Source organism: Budorcas taxicolor, chromosome 5 (genome assembly GCF_023091745.1).
Source record: "Budorcas taxicolor isolate Tak-1 chromosome 5, Takin1.1, whole genome shotgun sequence".
Taxonomy (NCBI): Eukaryota; Metazoa; Chordata; class Mammalia; order Artiodactyla; family Bovidae; genus Budorcas; species Budorcas taxicolor.
Window position 1 is genome coordinate 160,432,141 of NC_068914.1, and position 14,074 is coordinate 160,446,214.

Below are 14,074 nucleotides of genomic sequence, written 5' to 3' on the forward strand. Positions count from 1 at the left end.
TGGAGGTTAAAGATCAAAGTGTCAGCAGGGTTGGTTCCTCCTGAGGCCGCTCTCCTTGGCGTGTCGACGGCCATCCTCTCCCTGTTTGTATCTGTGTCCTGATCTCTGCTTTTTAAGGACTTCAGTCCTGTGGGATTAGGGCCCACCATAATAAACGTATTTTAACTCAGTCACCTCTTTATTATTCTTACTGTTTTCAATAACTGTGCATCTATTCTCGGCTGTGCCGGGTCTTCACTTCTGCCCGGGCTTCCCCCGAGTTGTGCAGAGCGGGGTCTGCTCTCGAGCTGCAGCGTGGACTTCTCTCGTTGCAGAGCAGAGGCTCTGGGCGCAGGCTCCAGCAGTCACGGCCCGTGGGCCCAGGAGTTGTGGCACATGGGCTTCGTGGTCCTGAGGCGCGTGAGTTCTTCCCGGACCAGGGATCGAACCCGTGTCTCCTGCACTGGAAGGCAGATTCTTATCCACTGAGCCCCCAGGGAAGCCCCCATCACCTCTTGAAAGGCCTTGTCTCCAAACACACCACACTCCGAGGAACTGGAGGTTAGGACCCCAACATATGAAGTCTGGGGAACAGAGTTCCGCCCATAACGGTCCTCCTCAGTGAAAGGGGTGACAGGGGTGCGGGGGTCTTGTAACAGCAAGCGCCCCACTCCGGGGCTTCTGGTCCATGCCTATCCCCCCGCAGGCCCAGGGCAAGCAGTGTCAGATAGAGATTGGGTGGCCAGTGAATTTCCTAGGGTGGGCTGAGAGTCAGGGGCCCAGGGCAGCCCCAGAAACCTGCCTCGGCTCCCTCCCCTCTCCTGGGGGCCTGCAGCCCCCGCCTGGCCCCCGAGCCCTGGTCTCCCATCCTTTGGGCTTCTGTTCTGTGTCCCCCTAGGGTGAAGGGCCATGGTGTGTAGCCGTGTGTGAATATTTCAACCACCGCCCTTGCTGCTTTCGTGAACAAATTGGTTCCCTTTGGGGCTCATTTGAGGTAGATTTCTGTCATCTGTGAACCAAAGGGCTCTGACAATTACAGAGGCCGGCCAGGGTCCTGCGGTGGGGGCAGGGACACACACCTCGCAGCTGGGTTGATGGAGACAGTGAAGGGGGAAGACAAGAAGACAACCATGAGTGCGTGCGCTCAGTCACAGCGACTCTGCGACCCACGGACTGCAGCCCGCCAGGCTCCTCTGTGCGTGGGATTTCCCAGGCAAGAATCCTGGAGGGGGTTGCCATTTCCTCCTCCAGGGGATCTTCTCGCTGTAAGGATCGAAGCTGCACCTCCTGCATTGGCAAGCGGATTCTTTACCACTGAGTCATCTGACAATCTCCAAGAGTACAACCACCAAGAACTAAACGGTCAGAGGGATAGAGGCAGGGGGCCACTCAGGGCGTCCCGAGGGGCCTGGCTGCAAGGGAGGCTGGGACCACCTCTGGCCAGGCTGGTGGAGGGGGCCTTTGTGGAGCTGGGTCCTACAGGCTGGGTGGAGTCTGGATAAGGAAGATGGTCCTGGTGGGAACAAGGCCTGGGGGCAGGAATAGTGAGCTTGCGTCTGGGAAGATCTCATTTACCTGGGAAGAGCCCCTGGAGAAGGGCATGGCAACCCACTCCAGTGTTCTTGCCTGGAGACTCCCCATGGACAGAGGAGCCTGGTGGGCTACAGTCCATGGGTTCGCAAAGAGTCAGACACGACTGAGCGACTAAGTACACACACACACACACACACACACACACACACACACACACACGTTTGCCTGGAAAGCAGAGAGATGGGGCTAGGGAGCTGTGGGGGCAGGGTGCGTTCCGCGCCAGGAAGGAGCAGGAGCCGGGGGTCTGGAAGCTGGGCCTGGGCCTGGCAGGGGCACTGGGCAGGAAGGCGCCTCAGACCACCCACCAGAGCTCTCAGTGCTGCCAACTGCTCGCCTGGCAGCCATGCCACCCCGCAACAGATGCCGCGTTTGTGCTCCTTTATTATGAGATCATTTGGTCTCCCAAGGAAATGGTAACCCACTCCGGTAGTAGTGCCTGGAGAAATGTCATGGACAGAGGAGCCTAGCGGGCTACAGTCCATGGGGTCACAAAGGGTCGGATATGACTCAAGGGACTTAGCACACCCATTCTACAGACAGGAAACTGAGGCCTGCTAGGAGCCCACCTGAATGCTTGCCTCTGACCCAGGCCTATCAGGTCTACCCTCCCAGCATGGATGCTCGGGGAGGAGGATGCTGGGGGAGGAGGATGGGGGGAGGGTGCTGGGGGAGGATGGGGAGGGTGCTGGGGGAGGGTGCTGGGGGAGGGTGATGGGGGAGGATGCTCGGGAGGAGGATGGGGAGGAGGATGGGGAGGAGAATGGTGGAGGAGGACGGGGAGGGTGCTGGGGGAGGGTGGGGAGGATAATGGGGGGAGGGTGCTGGGGGAGGGTGGGGAGGGTGCTGAGGGAGGATGCTGGGGAGGAGGATGGGGAGGATGCTGGGGGAGGATGGGGAGGCTAATGGGGGGAGGGTGCTGGGGGAGGGTGATGGGGGAGGATGCTGGGGAGGAGGATGGGGAAGAGGATGGGGAGGAGAATGGGGAGGAGAATGGGGAGGAGAATGGGGAGGAGGATGGGGAGGAGGATGGGGGAGGGTGCTGGGGGAGGGTGGAGAGGGTGCTGAGGGAGGATGCTGGGGAGGAGGATGGGGGAGGATGGGGAGGATAATGGGGGGAGGGTGCTGGGGGAGGGTGCTGCGGGAGGATGGGGAGGATAATGGGGGGAGGGTGCTGGGGAAGGATGATGAGGGAGGGTGCAGGGGGAGGATGCTGGGGGAGGATGCTGGGGGCCCCAAATCTTCTGCCCTTTCAGTAAACACAGGATGCTACGACCATCAGGCCCTAAGACTCTGCAGCCACACCCTCTCCCTTGCTGTATCCTGAGGGGATTCAGACGGAGGAAACCGGACGCTGATCTGAGATAGTTAAGCTGCGCATCAAAGGAGTGATTTCAAGGAGGCCAGGCTCGCACCTCCCTGCGTGGAGGCCAGGAAGGTCGCCAGTCTCCCGCTGCCCGGCTGCTCAGCCACGCCCCGCTCTCTGCCGCCCCTTGGGCTGCAGCAGCCCAGGCTCCCCTGTCCTTCACCATCACCCAGAGTTTGCCTATTCAGGCCCTCTGAGATGGTGACACCATCTAGCCATCTCATCCTTTGCCGCCCCTTCTCCTTTGGCCTTCAGTCTTTCCCAGAATCAGGGGCTTTTCCAGAGAGTCGGCTTGTCGTATCACCTGGCCAAAGTATGGGCGCTTCAGCTTCATCCTTGCAATAAAGATTCAGCGTTGACCTCCTTTAGGATGAACCGGCTTGATATCTTGGCTGTCTCAGGGACTCTCAAGAGTCTTTCCTAGCACCACAATTTGAAAGCATCAGTTCTTCAGTGCTCAGCCTTTTTATGGTCCAGCGCTCACATCCATACATGACTACTGGAGAAACCATAACTTTGACTGTACAGACCTTTTCAGGAAGTGATGTCTCTGCTTTTTAATACTGTCTAGGTTCATCATTGGAGAAGGCAATGGCACCCCACTCCAGTACTCTTGCCTGGAAAATCCCATGGACGGAGGAGCCCGGTAGGCTGCAGTCCATGGGGTTGCTAAGAGTCGGACACAACTGAGCGACTTCACTTTCACTTTTCACTTTCCTGCGTTGGAGAAGGAAATGGCAACCCACTCCGGTGTTCTTGCCTAGAGAATCCCAGGGACGGGGGAGCCTGGTGGGCTGCTGTCTATGGGGTTGCACAGAGTCGGACACGACGGAAGCGACTCAGCAGCAGCAGCAGTAGGTTCGTCACAGCTTTCCTTTCCAGCGTCTTTTAGTCTCATGGCTGCAGTCACGGTCCGCAGTGACTTTGGAGCCCAGGAAAATAAAGTCTGTCACTGCCTCCACTTTGTGCCCTTCTATTTGCCATGCTCGTCTGTCCGTGGAATTCTCCAGACAAGAGTACTGGAGTGGGTAGCCATTTCATTCTCCAGGGGATCTTCCTTACCCACGGATTGAACCTGGGTCTCCTGCACTGTAGGCAGTCTTTACCAATTGGGCCGCGGGGCCCAGGCTCAGATTTTGGAGCCCAACAAAAGAAAATCTCTCACTGCTTCCACTTTTCCGCCATCTATTTGCCATGAAGTGATGGGACCCGGTGCCATGATCTTACTTTTCTGAATGTTGAGTTTTAAGCCAACTTTTTCACTCTCCTCTTTCACTTTCATCAAGAGGCTCCTCTTTGCTTTCTGCCATTAAAGTGGTATCATCCTCATATCTGAGGGTGTTGATATTTCTCCCAGCAATCTTGATTCCAGCTTGTGCTTCCTCCAGCCCAGCGTTTCACATGATGTACTCTGTACAGAGGAGAAGGCAATGGCACCCCACTCCAGTACTCTTGCCTGGAAAATCCCATGGACGGGGGAGCCCGGTAGGCTGCAGTCCATGGGGTCGCAAACAGTCAGACACGACTGAGCGACTTCACTTTCACTTTTCACTTTCATGCATTGGAGAAGGAAATGGCAACCCACTCCAGTGTTCTTGCCTGGAGAATCCCAGGGACGGGGGAGCCTGGTGGGCTGCCGTCTATGGGGTCACACAGAGTCGGACACGACTGAAGTGACTTAGCAGCAGCAGCAACTCTGTACAGAAGTTAAATAAGCAGGGTGCCAATATACAGCCTTGATGTACTCTTTTCCCAATATGGAACCAGTCTGCTGTTTCATGTCTGGTTCTAACTCTTGCTTCTTGACTTGCATACAGGTTTCTCAGGAGGCAGCTGAGATGGTCTGGTATTTCCACCTCTTGAAGAATTTTCCAAGTTTTTTGTGATCCACGCAGTCAAAGGCTTTAGCGCTATCAATGAAGCAGAAGTAAATGTTTTTCTGGAATTCCCTTGCTTTTTCTATGATCCAACAAATGTTGGCAATTTGATCTCTGGTTCCTCTGCTTTTTCTAAATCTAGCTTGGACATCTGGAAGTTCTCAGTTCACATACAGCTAAAGCCTTTCTTGAAGGACTTTGAGCATTACCTTGCTGGCATGTGAAATGAGCACAACTATTCGGTAGTTTGAGCATTCTTTGGCATTGCCTTTCTTTGGGATTGGAATGAAAACTGATCTTTTCCAGTCCTGTGGCCATGGCTGTTTTCCAAGTTTGCTGACATATTGAGTGCAGCACTTTAAGAGCATGAACTTTTAAGATTTGAAATAGCTCAGCTGGCACTTCATCACCTCCACTAGCTTGGATCATAGTGATGCTTCCTAAGGCACCTCGACTTCACACTTCAGGTTGTCTGGCTCTAGGTGAGTGACCACAGCATCATGGTTATCTGGGTCATTCAGACCTTTTCTGTATAATTCTTCCGTGTATTCTTGCCACCGCTTCTTCATCTCCTCTGCTTCCGTTAGGTCCATATTGTTACTGTCCTTTATCGAGCCCATCCTTGCACGAAATGTTCCCTTGGTATCTCTAGTTTTCCTGAAGGGATCTCTAGTCTTTCCCGTTCTACTGTTTTCTTCTACTTCTTTGCACTGATCACTGAGGAAGGCTTTCTTATCTCTCCTCGCTATTCTCTGGAACTCTGCATTCAGTTGGGTGTATCCTTCCCTTTCACCCTTGCCTTTTGCTTCTCTTCTTTTCTCAGCTATTTGTAAGGCCTCCTCAGACAACCCCTTTGCCTTTTTGCATTTCTTTTCCTTTGGGATGGTTTTGGTCAGCACCTCCTGTACAAGGTCACGAACCTCCATCCATAGCTCTTCAGGCCCTCTGTGTATCAGAGCTAATCCCTTGAATCTATTTGTCACTTCCACTATGTAATCATAAGGGATTTGATTTAGGTCGTACCTGAGCCGCCTAGTGGTTTTCCCCACTTTCTTCAATTTAAGTCTGTATGTTGCCATAAGGAGTTGATGATCTGAGCCATGGTCAGCTCCAGGTCTTATTTTTGCTGACTGTATAGAGCTTCTCCATCTTCGGCTGCAAAGAATATAATCAATCCGATTTTGGTATCGACCATCTGGTGATGCCCATGTGTAGAGTCATCTCTTGTGTTGTTGAAAGAGGGTGTTTCTACAACCTGCGTGTTCTCTTGACAAAACTCTGCTGGCCTTTGCCCTGCTTCGTTTTGTATTTCAAGGCCAAAGTTGCCTGTTAATCCAGCTATCTCTTGATTTCCCACTTTTGCGGTCCAATCCTCTATGATGAAAAAGGCATCTTCATTAGAAGGTCTTGTGGGTCTTCATAGAACCGTTCACCTTCAGCTTCTTCAGCATTACTGGTTGGGGCATATATTTGAATCACGGTGATGTTGAATGACCTGCCATGGAAATGAACCGAGATCATTCTGTCGTTTTTGAGACTGCACCCGAGTACTGCATTCCAGACTACTGTTGACTATGAGGGCTACTCCGTTTCTTCTAGAGGGCTATTGCCCACAGTAGTAGATAGAATGGTCATCTGAATTAAATTCACCGATTCTGGTCCATTTTAGTTCACGGATTCCTGAGATGCCATTGTCCTCTCTTGCCATCTCCTGCTTGACCACATCCACCTCGTGGACTTAACATTCCATGCTCCTAGGCAATACTGTTCTTTACAGCACTGGAGATTCACCACGAGACACACCCACAACTGGGCATTGTTTCTGCTTTGGCCCAGCCTCTTCATTAGTAACGGCCCTCCATTCTTCCCTAGTAGCATACTGGACACCTTCCGGCCTGGGGGGCTCATCTTCTGGGGTCATATCTTTTTACCTTTTCATACTGTTCGTGGGGTTCTCCAGGCAAGAATCCTGCAGCGGTTTACTATTCCCTCCTCCAGGCAACCACGTTTAGACAAACCACGTGACCTGTTTGTCTACACGGCCTGGATCATAGAGCTTCTTTGAGTTACACAAGCCCCTTTGCCTTGACAAGGCTGTGATCCATGAAGAAAAAGCACTGAAATCATTAGTTTGAGATGTCTGATTTGTGATTATCAGTAATCTTTTGTTGTCCAACTACTTTTTCTCTGTCTATCCCCCAAGCCAAAACTGGTGTATATCCTGTTGTTGAGTCTCTACGTTGAATCTGACTCTTTGCAACCCCGTGGACTGTAGCCCTCCAGGATCCTCTCTCCATGGGATTTCTGAGGCAAGAATGCTGGAGTTGGTTGCCATTTGCTTCTCCAGCTAATCATCCCGACTCAGGGATTGAACCAGCACCTCCCACATTGCAGGTGGATTCTTTCCTGCTGAGCCACCAGGGAAGCCCAAGGCTCCTCTCCTGACCTCTTTGGAACAAGTCCCTCAGAGGTATCTGAAAGGCTGCCTTCCTAGGCTCAGTGAGCCTGGCAAATAAAACATAATTCTCTACTTTTAGGCTGTGCAAATTTTTTTCAGTTGACGCTTGCCTCAGGGAATGCTTCCGGAGCACTTGAGTTGGGAGCCTTGAGGACTGCATTGGAGGTGGGGAGGTGCATTAGGGTATTGGTGTGGTGTGGGGTTAGCTGTGGATTCTCTCAGAGGTGCCTGGAGGACTCCCGCTGTCACTGGGTTTGGGGTGGAGCAGGGGAGCTGGGCTGAAGACACATAAAGCTGATGGGATCATTAAGGTAGAGCCCAGAGGGCCCAGGGGAGGAGCGGTGGCTGAGAGGGGCGCCGGGCCTGGGGTCCAGGGTCTTTCGGCTCCTCCCACTCCAAGTCCCAGCAGCATCTCCCAGGTCAGGCTTGGGTGAGGAGTTAATTGTGGGGCCCCCCAACCCAGGATGAAGACTTGTGGTTTTGGAGGTGTAGTCCCCTCTACCTGTGAGCTAGCCAGCCTTAGATTCTGGAGGCTAGGGATGGGCAGGGTTCTTTGGTAGGGGGGCTTCCCTGGTGGCTCAGAGGGTCAAGAATCTGCCTAAAATGCGGAAGACCTGGCTTCAATCCCTGCACCGGGAAGATCCCCTGGAGAAGGAAATGGCAACCCACCCCAGTACTCTTGCCTGGGGAATCCATGGACAGAGGATCCTGTCGGGTTACAGTCCATGGGGTCGGGTCGCCAAGAGTCAGACAGGCCTAGCTTTCTCCCCACCCCCACCCCCACGGTCTCCCCGCAGAGGAGATGCAGGAGAGTGGAGGGTTGGTGGAGGGTATTCCTTCAATGACAAAGGTGCGACTTAAAGAAAGCAGGCCAGATCCTGAGGACAGGGAGTCCCCTTGGCGTGGGGCTCAGCCCTTGCTAGGTATGCCAGCCTAGAGGGGGTGCGCGCCCCGCACCGACCCTCCCCTGCAGGCTTTAGTTTCCCTTCCCTCGTGGACACCGTGGCGTCAAGGTAAAGGCGGTTTCCTTTGGGATGTGGTCGCCACGGAAGGGTGGCCGTCTTGGACCCAGGTCGGAACCACAGGCGGTCCCACTGCGGCCGCCCCTGGGATGCGTGGCCGGCGGACAGCGGATGAAGGGGCAGCGGCACGCGTGCCCGTGCGTGGCTGTGCCCGTGGCGTCCGCCCTATAGACTCGCGGGGCCGCGGGGCCCTGGGCGCAGGCGGTGGAAGGCCGCACGCAGGGGCCGCCGCGCGTCCGCGTGGGTGCAGGTGGCGGGGGCGCACGTGCGCCACCCAAACAAAGGCGGCACCGCGTGACCGCGCTCGTTCTCGCGAGCGGACCCGCCAGGGCAGGCGCGCCCCCGCGGGACCGCCGGGCCGGGGCGCGAGGGGAGAGCCAAGGCCGTGCACGGGGGAGCGGCTCCTTTAAGGTGCGGCGCGGGGCGTGGCGCGGCGGCGCGGGGCGGGGCGGGGCGAGCCGGCTCAGGTCTTGGGGCGGGGCGACGCGGGGCGGGGCGTGGTGTGCCGACGCGGGGCGGGGATTAGGGCGGCGGCGGCTGCGCAGGCCGGGCCGGGGGCGCGCAGACTCCGCGCAGCGGGACGCGAGCGCGCGACCTGGCGCCGCCGCCGCCGCCGCCGCGCTAGTGGCCCGGACCCGCGGGGCCGCCGCCTCCTCCGGGCTCCCCGGCGCCGCTCGGCTCCCGCGCGGGCGGCAGGTGCAGCGCGGCCGGGCGGCTGGCGAGGGGCGCGCCGAGGCGGCGGGTGGATGAGAGGTGGCCCCGATCTCCGCGCAGGGTAAGCGGCGCGCGCGGGCGGACGCCCACTCGCCGGACACGCAGACCCGCTCGGGGACTCGCCGGCCCGAAGCCCGGCAGTGCCCTGCCAGCGCCCGCAGCCAGCGGCCCTCCGAGCCGGGGCCCGCGCGGGCGCGCCCCGCACACACGCCCCCGGGGCCCGCGCGGCCTGGGCGCGTGTCACGGCCACCCCCCTCCCGCGCGCGCGGGCCCCGGCGTCTCCCGGTCCGCGTCATGCCGGGCCGGCCGGGGAGAGGAGGGCGTCCCGTGGGCGCGGAGCCTGAGATGGGAGGGTGGTCGATGAGGCGCAGGCCGCCGGGTCCAGGCTGGGGCGCGGGTGGGCGCGGTGAATGTCGTCTTAGGAACTCACTCCTGGGGGACACAGGAGAGGTGGGAGGCGACCCCGGCCCCTATGCCCCTGGAAATGACCCCGCCAAAAAGTTGCCCTCCCCGCGCCCCTCCACTTGCCCTGTCTCCTTTCCCTTTGTTCCGGACTTTTAGCTGGTGGGGCTTTGCTGGGGCCCAGCCCGCCGGGGAGGTGAGGCGTAGGGCAGCATTCCTCAGTCTGGGGCGCCCCCTGCCCCGGGTAGGCCCTGCACCCCTGGGCAGGCTTACCACCAGGTGGGCTGGGGCACCTGTCCGTGCGGGGAGCAGCGCCCGGGCCTGGGCCCTGGACCTGAGGCTTACCCGCTGGAAGCCGAGCCCACCCTGGGGTGTTGCCAGCTCTACATTTCCGGAGGCGGGGAGGATTTGGTTTGGGCACACCTTTTGCAGTGCCGGGTTCCTTTCTCGCCTTCCTAGTTCTGTGCATCACCACCCCACACAAAAATGGAGGTGCCTGGGCCCCAGCCTCCATCGCAGCCTGGCCTTAGGGCTTCTCTCAGGCCTGGGCCTGGCGTGGTGAGCTGGGCTGTGCAGCAGTTGGGAGAGAAGTTTGGGGTCTTGTCTGCATGACATCTGCTTGGTGACCTTGGGCAGGAAGGCCTTGAGCCCTCCCTTGCCTCAGTTTCCCCAGCAGTAAGTGGGGAGGGGGCTGACGAGAGCATTAGATGGTGCAGCCCCCACCCCACTTCCAGACTGGACACACCCAGGGCAGAGATCCCAACACCAGGAGAGGCGGTGGTGCCCTTCCCTTCTGGGCAGCTGTTGTTGCCCTGACTCTGCCCGTGTGTCCCAGGCCCATGTGGGGACACACAGTTCGGCTGGGTGAATGTGTCCCAGGTGTTTGCCCTTGTTCCCTGCTAGGATGAAACCACAGTCTCACAACAGTTAGCTGGGACCCCTGGGATCAGGGACTGTAAACCTGCCCCTCCTTCCTACCGCCGCCCCTCTGAAGACTCCCTGCCTGGTCCAGGTCGGGGGCCTGGCCTTCCTGACCGCCCCTCTGCCTCGCCCTTGGTGTCACTGCTTCTGCAGCACTGTGCCCACGGGCAGGGGTCTTGACCTGCAGTCTGGGCATTGCTGGACTCATGGGGGCAGGGTGTGCCAGCTTGGTTCTGGGGCCTGGGGAGGTGGGTTCCCCCCCCTCGCCCCGCCCTGGGCTGTCTACATGGGTGCCTCCCCTCCTCTGCCCTTCTCTCTGCTGGGCTGCCGTGGCTGATGGGCTGTGGGGTGTGGCCTGGGGATGGGCAGGGCCTGTCTCTGTGCTGTCTGCCCCCCCACGCTCGGAGAGGCATTTCCTGGAAGCCGCACAGGGAAGTCTCCAAGTGTGTCCTGTGTGATCCTGGCCGCCCTGAGCCTTGCTCTCCCACTAAGGCAGGCAGGGTCCCTTCGTGAGAGGAGAACCTGGTGGTCTCTCCAAGCTGTTGGCCCGTGAAGCGCTCCTCTCATCTCTCCAGCCAGAGAGGTCGTCAAGAAGCCGGTGGTCACCAGCTCTGTGTGACCCCTGCTTCCCCTGCCCTCCTGGGCCTCACGCTTGCCAGCCAGAGACGAGGAGCCCTGGGCCTGCTTTTCCTGAATCACTGTTTCTTGCTCCCTGATGGAATAGAGTAATGGCTCGGGCATGATGAACACAAAGTATTATCAGGTTCTAGTGAGAGCGCTGCCGCCAGGGGAGGCCGCAAGCCCGAAGCGCGCTTCCTCTTTGTATCTGCGTATCAATGTCATCGGAGAAGCGCAGGGCTCCCCTCGATGTTCCCAGGGTCTGACCCGTGTGGGTGGTTCTGAGCACCCGCAGACGGGTGGACGGGGCCACCTGTCTGTCTCCAGTCATCTCTTGGGCGGCAGGGGGCCCCTTCCAGCTCCCCACGCGTCTTGGTTTGGGAGTTCCCTCTTGAAGCCGACTGCGACCGAGCTTTGCGCGGGAATGGGGTTCCCCTTGTGGAGCAGTGTGCCTCCAGCCAGGCCCTAATTTCTGGGGGCCACACCCTCTCGGGGACCTGGGATGATCTCCCTTCTCGCGGGGCTTCTGCCGTTTGAGCCCGTGTGTGTCCGGATGGTGGGCTTCTGTGGAGTTGTCGTGCTGGGGCCTCACCGAGCATCTAGGGAGCTCTGGTCCGCAGAGGGCATGCGCCCACTGGAAAGGAAGACCCCGTGAGGGCCGCGTGACCGGCCTGCCCCCTTTCCTGTGAGGTGGGCGGGGTGCTTATTACAGGTCTGCTCCCCAGCGGGGTTGCGGACAGCCTTGGGGCGTGTAGCAGAGCCTTCCTGTTCTTAAAGAATTTAAAAATGAATCGGGGGTAATGAGATGTGGGCTGTGAAGGCGTCGACAAGGAGGAATACAGATGCTCTGGCCCAGGGCGAGCAGCTTCTGTTTAAGAGCCCAGACCGGCGGTGTGGCCGCTCGGGTGGTGCTCGGAAGGCCTTTGGTCGGAGACTCGAAAACTGGCTTGGGGGCCTTGGGCACCGCAGAGGGTCGAGGTCTGAGTTCTCCTCGGCTTGTGGGTGCTATGGCAGTGGCGGCACTCCTTGGGTCTTTGTCCTGGGCAGAATCCAGAAAATGCCCTCATACTGGGGGTGACAGTTTAGGTGCTGGCTGCAGGGCGAGGAGGAGGCCCGGGTCCCTGACGGGGATGCTCACTTCGTGACTAGGGTGGTGAAGGCCCAGCCAGCTCAGCGGAGGGGTGGCCTGGCCATCTGCTCGGGGCTGGCCTCCATCGGAGAAAGGCGATCGGTTCACTTGAGAACTTAGAGGCAGGCCGTCCGACTTCTCTTACAGACAGAGTTGGAGCAAGAAAGGGAGGGCCTCCCTAATTAGAGAAGACCGCATTCTCCGCGCCTCTGGCCTCGGCGTGTGGACTGAACTGACGGCCGGGCAGCGGCTCGGGACTGTGATTCACCACTGATGACAGTCGCCGTCTCGGGCTCTCGTTAAGACTGGCCTTTGAGTTATAATCAGGGTTGTGACTATGTTTGAGCCCTGTGATTAAAGTCCCCAGTGGTTACACCGGCAGACAAGAAGTACTGGTCTGTCAAAAAGAAAAAGAGAAATAGAAATCGCTCGGTTCAGCATCAGACGATGTGCGCCGTGTGTCTCGCCCACTGCCCGCGTGGTTCTCATAGCCCAGCTGTCCCCCTTCCCGCAGATGCAGAAACAGGTCCGGAGAGGTGGGCGGCTGGTCTCAGCCCCCGATGAGCTAGGTGGCTCAGCCAGGATGGGAACTCAGGTTGTTTGGCTGCAGAGGCTATGCCTTGATCATCAGTGGAATTTCTGGGGGTTTGTGAAAGAAACATAAGGAGTAAGTTTACGGTCACGAGGAGAAGTCTCTATGCCATCACAGGTGCGCTGATGGCAAGAGCATCTCTTACCCCAGGCCTGGTCGTGTTCCCTGCACTTTACATGATTGGTTTTCATAACAGCTGGAGCTTGGGGGCTGTTATTAGCTCCCTCTTACAGATGAGGCAGCCTCGGCACAGGGAGGGTAAGTAACTCCCCTGAGGCCACATGCTGGTGAGTGGCAGAGTTGGGTATTTGTCCCTAAGCTGAGTACCGTATGCAAGGCGGGGTCAAGTGGGGAAAACACCCAGTCTGTCGCTGTGTGTTCTTGGGCAAGACGCTTGGCCTCTCTGGGCCTCAGGAAACAAAGGTCTAGGTGTGGAATGCAGAAGGCCGAGGCCCGGAAACTGGCCCTGGCCCGAGCTGGCGGCATCTGCACCGCCTGCCCCAGGAAGGCCCTGGGTGGGGGCCCCAGGCATTGCCCTTCCCCCAGGAGGAGAGTCGTGGTTAAGGAGGGCAGCGCACCCCCTCCCCAGCACTGGCTGGTTTGGGTGGAGCGGCCCTGGTTGTCCCCAGGGAGCTCAGAGCACACCCCAGGAGCGACACCTGACTCCGGTCCTGGGCGGCTCCCTCTGAAGCGGGGAGGCCTTCAGAGAGCCTGGTTCTGTCCCTCGGGAATGGATTTTGTCGGGGGGAGGCATGCCTACCCAGAACCCCGCGGTGCTGCCAGACCCAGTTTGGGAGAACCATGTGTGCCCGTGCCATCAGGGCTGGTAGTCTGGGGGCCCCCGGGGAAACACTCACCCCTCTGTGATCAGGTCCCTGCCTCGGGGGGACATGCCGCTGCCTCCAGCCCTTCCCTGTGGGCGGGGTACGCGGCACACGGAGGCAGGAGGCCCCCGCCACCCCCCCAGCGTGGAGTACGGGGTGGGCACAGCTGAGCCCAGCCCTGGGTCCGAGAGGCCCAGCCTCCCTCTCCAGCCCTCCGCCCTCCGCCTTGGTCGGTGGGTGCTGCCTGCAGGGCCGTTGGCATGGCAGACCCTTGTGTTGGGCACACCTCTGCTCCACCCTGCCTTGCTGGGGAGGCCTTCCCTGGGCACCCTGACTACAGAGCCCCCCTTGCTTGCTGCCCCCTCCCTGGCCAGTCATTGTCCTCCTCCCAGAAGGCAGGGGCTGACGCTTCCCGCCTGCCCTGGTCTCAACAGCCAGGGTAGGAGTGAGTGGAGGCGCTCCTTGCAGTGAGCCGAGGCCACGGCCTTGCTCTGCCCTTGGGGGCCCCTCTGCAGCCTGGCCTCCAGGGGCCAGCAGCTTTGGGTCCTGGGGTAGTGGCTGTGGGGAGCCCACCTGTGGCTG

The 14,074-nt window shown here is 58.8% G+C and overlaps 1 protein-coding gene across 1 annotated transcript in view; it reads left to right on the top strand.

Moving 5' to 3' along the window:
• Window positions 1-9,040: 9,040 nt before the first annotated feature.
• Window positions 9,041-14,074, top strand: part of GRAMD4 (GRAM domain containing 4) — a 67,693-nt gene continuing 62,659 nt past the window's right edge. The window contains exon 1 of the mRNA XM_052639995.1: window positions 9,041-9,067. The gene's annotated coding sequence lies outside the window, so the exon portion shown is untranslated. The remainder of the gene's footprint in view (window positions 9,068-14,074) is intronic.